The sequence below is a fragment of the Balaenoptera acutorostrata genome, chromosome 3 (genome assembly GCF_949987535.1).
Source record: "Balaenoptera acutorostrata chromosome 3, mBalAcu1.1, whole genome shotgun sequence".
Lineage (NCBI taxonomy): Eukaryota > Metazoa > Chordata > Mammalia > Artiodactyla > Balaenopteridae > Balaenoptera > Balaenoptera acutorostrata.
The window spans coordinates 9,379,440-9,388,051 of NC_080066.1; the positions used below are offsets into that span (position 1 = coordinate 9,379,440).

Here is an 8,612-nt window from a genome sequence, read left to right on the forward strand (position 1 = left end):
AGACAAAAGACCTGTATGCAGAAAACTATAAGACACTGGTGAAACAAATTAAAGATGATACAAACAGATGGAGAGACATACCATGTTCTTGGATTGGAAGAATCAACATTGTGAAAATGACTATACTACCCAAAGCAACCTACAGATTCAGTGCAATCCCTATCAAACTACCACTGGCATTTTTCACAGAACTAGAACAAAAAAATTTCACAATTTGTATGGAAACACAAAAGACCCTGAATAGCCAAAGCAATCTTGAGAAAGAAAAACGTAGCTGGAAGAATGAGGCTCCTGGACTTCAGACTATACTACAAAGCTACAGTAATCAAGACAGTATGGTACTGGCACAAAAACAGAAATATAGATCAATGGAACAGGATAGAAAGCCCAGAGATAAACCCACGCACATATGGTCACCTTATCTTTGATAAAGGAGGCAAGAATATACAACGGAGAAAAGACAGCCTCTTCAATAAGTGGTGCTGGGAAAACTGGACCGCTACATGTAAAAGAATGAAATTAGAACACTCCCTAACACCATACACAAAAATAAACTCAAAATGGATTAAAGACCTAAATGTTAAGGCCAGACACTATAACTCTTAGAGGAAAACATAGGCAGGGCACTCTATGACAAAAATCACAGCAAGATCCTTTTGGACCCACCTCCTAGAGAAATGGAAATAAAAACAAAAATAAACAAATGGGACCTAATGAAACTTAAAAGCTTTTGCACAGCAAAGGAAACCATAAACAAGACGAAAAGACAACCCTCAGAATGGGAGAAAATATTTGCAAATGAAGCAACTGACAAAGGATTAATCTCCAAAATTGACAAGCAGCTCATGCAGCTCAATATCAAAAAAACAAACAACCCCATCCAAAAATGGGCAGAAGACCTAAACAGACATTTCTCCAAAGAAGATATACAGATTGTCAACAAACACATGAAAGGATGCTGAACATCACTAATCATTCGAGAAATGCAAATCAAAACTACAATGAGGTATCACCTCACACCAGTCAGAATGGCCATCATCAAAAAATCTACAAACAGTAAATGCTGGAGAGGGTGTGGAGAAAAGGGAACCCTCTTGCAGTGTTGGTGGGAATGTAAATTGATACAGCCACTATGGAGAACAGTATGGAGGTGCCTTAAAAAACTAAAAATAGAACTACCATACGATCCAGCAATCCCACTACTGGGTATACACCATGAGAAAATCATAATTCAAAAACAGTCATGGGGCTTCCCTGGTGGTGCAGTGGTTAAGAATCTGCCTGCCAATGCAGGGGACACGGGTTTGAGCCCTGGTCTGGGAAGATCCCACATGCCACGGAGCAACTAAGCCCGTGAGCCACAACTACTGAGCCTGCATGTCTGGAGCCTGTGCTCTGCAACAGGAGAGGCTGCGACAGTGAGAGGCCCACACACCGCGATGAAGAGTGGCCCCCGCTCACCGCAAGTGGAGAAAGCCCTCGCACAGAAACGAAGACCCAACACAGCCAAAAAGAAATAACTTAGCATTAAAAAAAAAAAAAAGTCATGTACCACAATGTTCATTGCAACTCTATTTACAATAGCCAGTACATGCAAGCAACCTAAGTGTCCATCGACAGATGAATGGATAAAGATTTGGCACATATATACAATGGAATATTACTAAGCCTCAAAAAGAAATGAAATTGAGTTATTTGTAGTGAGGTGGATGGACCTAGAGTCTGTCCTACGAGTGAAGTAAGTCAGAAAGAGAAAAACAAATACCGTATGCTAACACATATATATGGAATCTAAAAAAAAAAAAAAAAGGTCATGAAGAACCTAGAGGCAGGATGGGAATAAAGATGCAGACCTACTAGAGAATGGACTGAGGACATGGGGAGGGGAAGGGTAAGCTGGGACAAAGTGAGAGAGTGGCACGGACATATATACAGTACGAAACGTAAAACCGATAGCTAGTGGGAAGCAGCCGCATAGCACAGGGAGATCTGCTCAGTGCTTTGTGACCACCTAGAGGGGTGGGATAGGGAGGGTGGGAGGGAAGGAGACGCAAGAGGGATGAGATATGGGGATACATGTATATGTACAGCTGATTCACTTTGTTGTAAAGAATAAACTAACACACCATTGTAAAGCAAGTATACTCCAATAAAGATGTTAAAAAATATATATATTGTTTTATAATAGGAGAGAGAGAAGTCATTAACTAACCACCTCCCCCCCAAAAAAAGAAAAAGAAAAAGCAGAGCAAGGTGAACACGAGATCACTCCACACAAGGTGAGTGCTAGATTACTACATATACAGCAAAGGCTGTGAGATAACGGGAGATGCTAATTAATTTCAAAAGTGTTTGAAGACATGTTTATGGAAGGCATAGCACTGAATTTTCTGAGCTAAGTTTCAGGTAGGGATAGGAATTCCATGTCGTCAGATGGTTTAAATGAATGCAAGTTAAAAAGTATGGCTATGCTCATGAAACAATGAATTCCATGTGACTGTGACACTGAGAACTGGTGTGAACATGGAAGAGAAGACTGGGGGTGAAGGAGAAGCATGTGCATGTGGACTGGTAATTGGTATCTACAACGTGCCAAGCATCATAATTTTCTTTCTAGGCCATGAAGAGATTCTAGAGATTTCTGAGTAGACAAGAGACATAATCAGGTATTTATGCTTCAGAAAAGTTAATTACAGAAAAATGTAGGAAATATTGGAAGAGAAGAAATAAAGATTGTATGGTGAACTTAGAAATAAAAATATTTTTAATTGAAGTATGGTTGATTTACAATATTGCTTTAGTTTCAGGTGTACAGCATAATGATTCAGTTTTGTTTTTCATTTTTTGCAGATTATATTCCATTATAGGTTAGTACAAGATATTGGGTGTAATTCCCTGTACTATACAGTAAATCCTTATTGCTTATCTATTTTAGGCATAGTAGTTTGTATCTGTTAATCCCATACTTCTAATTTGTCCCTCCCCCCTCATTCCTTTCCCCTTTGGCAATCGTAAGTTTGTTTTCTATGTCTGTGAGTCTGTTTGTTTTGTATATAGATTCATTTGTATTATATTTTAGATTCCATATATGTGATGTCAAACAGTATTTGTTTTTCTCTGTAACACTTATTTCACTCAGCATAATATTCTCTAGGTCCATCCATGTTGCTGAAAATGGCAATATTTCATTCTTTTTTATGGATGAGTAATGTTCCATTGTGTGTATATACACACACAATCTTCTTAAGACCATTGTCTGTTGGAGTGCACTTGGGTTGCTTCCATGTCTTCATTATTGTAAACAATGCTGCTATGAACACTGGGGTCCATGTATCTTTCGAAACTAGAGTTTTCATACTTTCTGGATATATACCAAGGAGTGATATTGCTGGATCACATGGCAGCTCTATTTTCAGTTTTTCAAGGAACCACCATACTGTTTTCCATAGTGGCTGCACCAATTTACATTCCCACCAGCAGTGTAGGAGGGTTCTCTTTTCTCCACACGCTGCCCTGCATTTATTATTTGTAGACTTTTTGATGATAGCCATTCTGACTGGTGTGAGGTGATACCTCATTGCTGCTATGAACCATTTAGTACAGGTACTTTTTATTTATTTACTTACAGCATATGCACGAGTTTTTCTTCAATATGTTTAGTTATAATATCTGTCAAGCAGTTTTTGAATGAGCGTGTAGCAGTCTGCATTCCCACAACCAGTATATGAGAGTTTGGTTGCTCCATATTCTTGACAACACATAGTTTTGTCCATCTTTTTAATTTTAACCATTCTAATGGATAGTCATGTCTCACTGTGGTTTTAATTTTAATTTTCCTTTATGTCACATTAATTTTCTTATAGTTTACATGTTATTATCCATCATTTAACTTTCAATCTATATATGTTCTTAAGTGAGTCTCTTATAAAAAGTATAAGAGACTTATACTCGACTCACACTCACAGGAGTTCCTCACCTCGCAGCTGCACAACCTGGAGGAGTGGCTGCACCTGGGCCTGGGCTAGTGCGAGCAGAGCAAGAAACTCCTCACCAAGCGGGCCAGTGAGATCAAGTTACTCAAGGAAGAGTGTAAACACAGGAAAAAGTTGATTTCCACCCAGCAGCTGATGATTGAGGCCAAAGCCAGCTATTACCAGTGCCGTTTTTGTGACAAGGTCTTTATGAACCAAGGTTTTCTACAAAGTCATATTCAGTGCTGCCACCCTGCAGATTCTCAACTTGCAGAGTATAAGACAAGAGTACAGACTTACAAGCTCCAGAATGAGACCGCCATGTTGAAGGAGCTCACCAAGTCTCAGCTAGAGGCTGCACAGCATGCCCATGCAGTCAGACTCTCTAAGGAATATGAAATGCAGAAAACAAAAGAGGAAGAATTTCTGAAGTTATTCGATAGATAGAAAGAAGAAAAGGAGAAACTAGTTGATGAAATGGAAAAAGTCAAGGAAATGTTTATGAAGGAGTTTAAAGAACTAACTTCTAAGAATTCAGCATTAGAATATCAATTGTCAGAAGTCCAGAAATCCAATATGCAAATCAAGTCAGGCACAGGCACATTAAAAGATGCACATGAGTTTAAAGAAGAATGTCCTCAGCATCCCCAGGATTTCCAAAATGTGATGCAACTTCTTGATAGTCAGGAAAGCAAGTGGACAACTTGAGTTCAGGCTCTTCATCAAGAACACAAGAAAGAGAAGGGCCGGCTCCTGTCACATACAGAGAAACTTCGAAGCCTAATGATAGATGATCTAAATGCAAGTCATGTATTCTACAAGAAAAGGATAGAAGAGCTAGGGCAGAGGCTCCAGGAGCAGAAAGAGCTGATCATCACTCAGAGACAACAGGTTAAAGAGTTTACCAGGAAACCATTAAACAGTGTCAGTGAGGCCAGAGGGAATCCTTTCACCTGGCAAACTTTTGAATCTAAGCCAACTACCCCAACTGGACCTATGAATACCCCAGCACCACAGACTTTGGATGCTAAGTCAAGTCTAGCAATGGCACATGAACAGGCATTCTCATTGCACATACTGGAACCAACAGAAGAACTTTCAGAGGAAGAAAAAGGAAAGGAAAATGAACAGAAATTAAATAACGACAAGATACATTTAAGGAAAACTTTGAAGAATAACCCTTCCCTCGTTAAGGAAATAAGAACAGTCTTGGAGGAGAGTTTGGTGGAGTAACTGGAAATCTTGGGGATTAATGCAGATATACGTGGTATTCCAAGTGACCACTTGAATACAGTGCTAAGAACCATAGTATCAGCAAGACATGAGCGGGAATGACAAGTACCTAACATTCAGCAACTTCGTGAATTCCCTGAACGTCAGGTCACCTGTAAAATTGAGGAGAGCATACTACTGTCCACAGACAGGGACAGTGCTTCTCAAGTGGACACCCTTTAAACTGGAGAAATACCCAAAGCAATACATCTTCCTCCCAAAAGCAGACAGTTGGTTAGACAAAGACCTGTTTTTACTGATAGGACATCTGTTCCAAAAGTTAAGAAAAATATCACAGAAGATCATTTTCCCAGAAAGTCTTCAACTATTGCGACCCCTCCCTTCAGTTCAGAGAAAGAGCTGGATGATGAGGACCTCATCCAGGCCTGTGCCTCACCAGACTTACTTCCTGTGCTGTCATCTAAAAGCAACAAGAGTAGCTTTGGAAGGAGCACCGTCAAAAGTGACACTGACTGGACTGAGGGAAGTGAACTTGAGGACTCTGATATTTCTCCCAAGCCCACAGGAACCTCCATTAAAACATTAACTGGAAAAGTTGAAAAGACAGTTTCAAATCACAGAAATGTGAATAAGCCAGTTGGTGGGTTTAATGTTGCTGAGGCGTTCATCAAAAAAGAACAAAAAGAAGATCTAAAGTGTGCAGATGTGGACAATGATGACTGGGACATATCATTCTTAGAGGAAGAGAAATCTTTGGGGAGAAGAAATGGAAGAGAACAGAAGGAACCTCCACCTGTGAAGAATGAGTCAAATTCTACTTAACTGCCAAGTGCCTGGGGTGCAACTAACCTGAAAGGGCCAAAGGGAGAAGGACCTCAGGATGAATCCAGCACATTGAAAAGCAGCTTAGTAACCAAGACTGATTGGAGTGACTCTTCAGATGTGTAACTGTCACCCCACGCATCAGGAGGCCCTTCCAGACGCCAGCAGTATTGCAGTAGCACAGTATTTCAGTACCGCCTACACGATTCTAATGCTCCTGCTTGGCAGTATCTCCTACAATAACAAGGAAGCTTACTCTCAAAGACCAAGAGTCCCTTTAGTGGCACCTAATGCAGTTATTAAAAAACAAATTGTCAACAGTATTTTGAAGCATATAAAGGTGTTTAAGACTGCTGCTGCTTAAAAATAATGTGTCACTGAAGTCATAAAAAGCTCTTCTTCAGAACGGTACTCTAGTGCTTAAGTGTATTTTTTTCAACTAATTTTTAAGTGAATTTTTTTTTAAACTTATATCAGGTTTTGGTTTGAATTAAAACCTTTTTTTTTATATCTTTCTTATGTATGTTGTCACGTTGGAAGTGTTTTATTATAAAGTTTTGTTAGTATCCTTAAAATTGAGTTAGTGGAATCAGTGAAATCTTAAGAGTAGATTGCTTATTTTTCATATAGAAGTAAGTTTAGAGTTATAAAAATATAGCTAGGCCCATGTTAGATAACTACATTTTCCAGAAGTACTTTTACCATATGCAGCTTTGAGCCATTGTAAGCATGTTGTTTTATTTTAGAACTTTAAATACTTTAAAACCTTTCTGTATCATCATCTTTACCTTGGATATGTTATGAATAAAATGTAGCCAGTTTAAACGTCAGTTAATTTATCATACTATGAACAGAATAGATCGAGTCAATATTGAATTCATATATGTCTGTAGTTTTTTTCACTTTTTTAAAACGCCCAACCCATATTCTAAAATACCGCAAAACTAAGTTAGTTTTATTCTTAACAATGACATTGTTAACAGTCAAAAAGTACATATAAACCATTTTCTGCATTTTTTATACTTTGTGGTACTATATGTACTCTGTTTCCAAAAAAAAGTAACATTTTAACTAAATGGTTTGTTGTATTTTGGATCTTTCTTCATTTTGTCAACCTTTCATCAAGTAAAGCCCTCCATTACAAAAAGAAAAAGTATAAAAATTAGGTCTTTTTCAATCTAATGAAAATCACTCTAGTTGGAGAATTTGGTCCATTTATATTTAAAATAATTACTGATTTGGCTGAAATTAAGTCTGCTATCTTGTTATCTGGCTATCCCATCTGTTCTTTATCTTTTTCTATCTTCTTTTAATCAACTTTTTATTATTCCCTTTTATCTTCTTTATTGGCTTTTTAACTATATATTTTTGTAGTATATTTCTGGTGGTTAGCAATTTGCAGCTTCATGAATAATGTAAGACTTTTAATATTATAATTTTATATACCCCTCAATCCTTTCTTATTAATATTGCCATATATTTTACTTCTACATATATTATAAATCCTTCAACATATTGATATCACTAATTGCTTTAAAACATTAGTAACCTTTTTTGTTTTTTAACATGCATTTTTTTTTTTTTTTTTAATTAATTTATTTATTTATTTTATTTTTGGCTGTGTTGGGTCTTCGTTTCTGTGCGAGGGCTTTCTCCAGTTGCGGCAAGCGGGGCCCACTCTTCATCGCGGTGCGCGGGCCTCTCATTATCGCGGCCTCTCTTGTTGCAGAGCACAGGCTCCAGACGCGCAGGCTCAGTAGTTGTGGCTCACGGGCTTAGTTGCTCCGCGGCATGTGGGATCTTCCCAGACCAGGGCTCGAACCCGTGTCCCCTGCATTGGCAGGCAGATTCTTAACCACTGCGCCACCAGGGAAGCCCTTAACATGCATTTTTATCCTTTGTGGAGAACTAGCAGGTAGGCAGGGAGAACTAACTCTGCTCTGCATATAGGGATTCTGTGAATTCCAAGCCTATGAGTGATCTTTCTTGACAGAAACAAATTTCCTCCACCCATGAAAAGCCTGTTTCTCTGCCAGCACAGGCTCAGACTTGGCAACACTCCCAGCTGCCCTAGACTGCTGACCCTCTTGGAAGGGCTTGTTTTTCTCTAGAATTTATTTCCTTTAGGTTTCTTTGCATCCAAAGCTCTTCAGTGTGTTGAAAACATATGATGTTTTTAGTCTATCTTTTTATTTTTTACAGTAGGAACAATGTAATAGGATGTGAAAACATAAATGTTTTATATAAACTATTTATATCATGACTTTTATGCAAAATATTCAAATAATATTGAATTCTGTCAAAATATTACTATTAGTTATGAAGGATACATGGTAACTTCATAAAAAAGTCCAAGTTTAGTGATATATTCAAGATACACAATGTATAGTCATTTATCAGAATGTTTACGTTATTACCATAAGGAGTAAATGTTGTATGTCCACAAATGTCTCAAAATTCTTCTTAGGACAGAATATGGTAACATATGTAAAATGCTTTGCAAATTATACAAGCTCTGTGCATGCAAATTATTATAGTGAACTACAATAAAATGCTAATTACTTTTGGAAATGAGGATAGATATGA

At 38.0% G+C, this 8,612-nt stretch overlaps 1 pseudogene; it reads left to right on the forward strand.

The window, feature by feature from the left end:
* Positions 1-2,523: 2,523 nt before the first annotated feature.
* On the forward strand, positions 2,524-6,183 carry LOC103007323 (cilium assembly protein DZIP1-like; annotated as a pseudogene).
* The last annotated feature ends 2,429 nt before the right edge of the window (positions 6,184-8,612 follow it).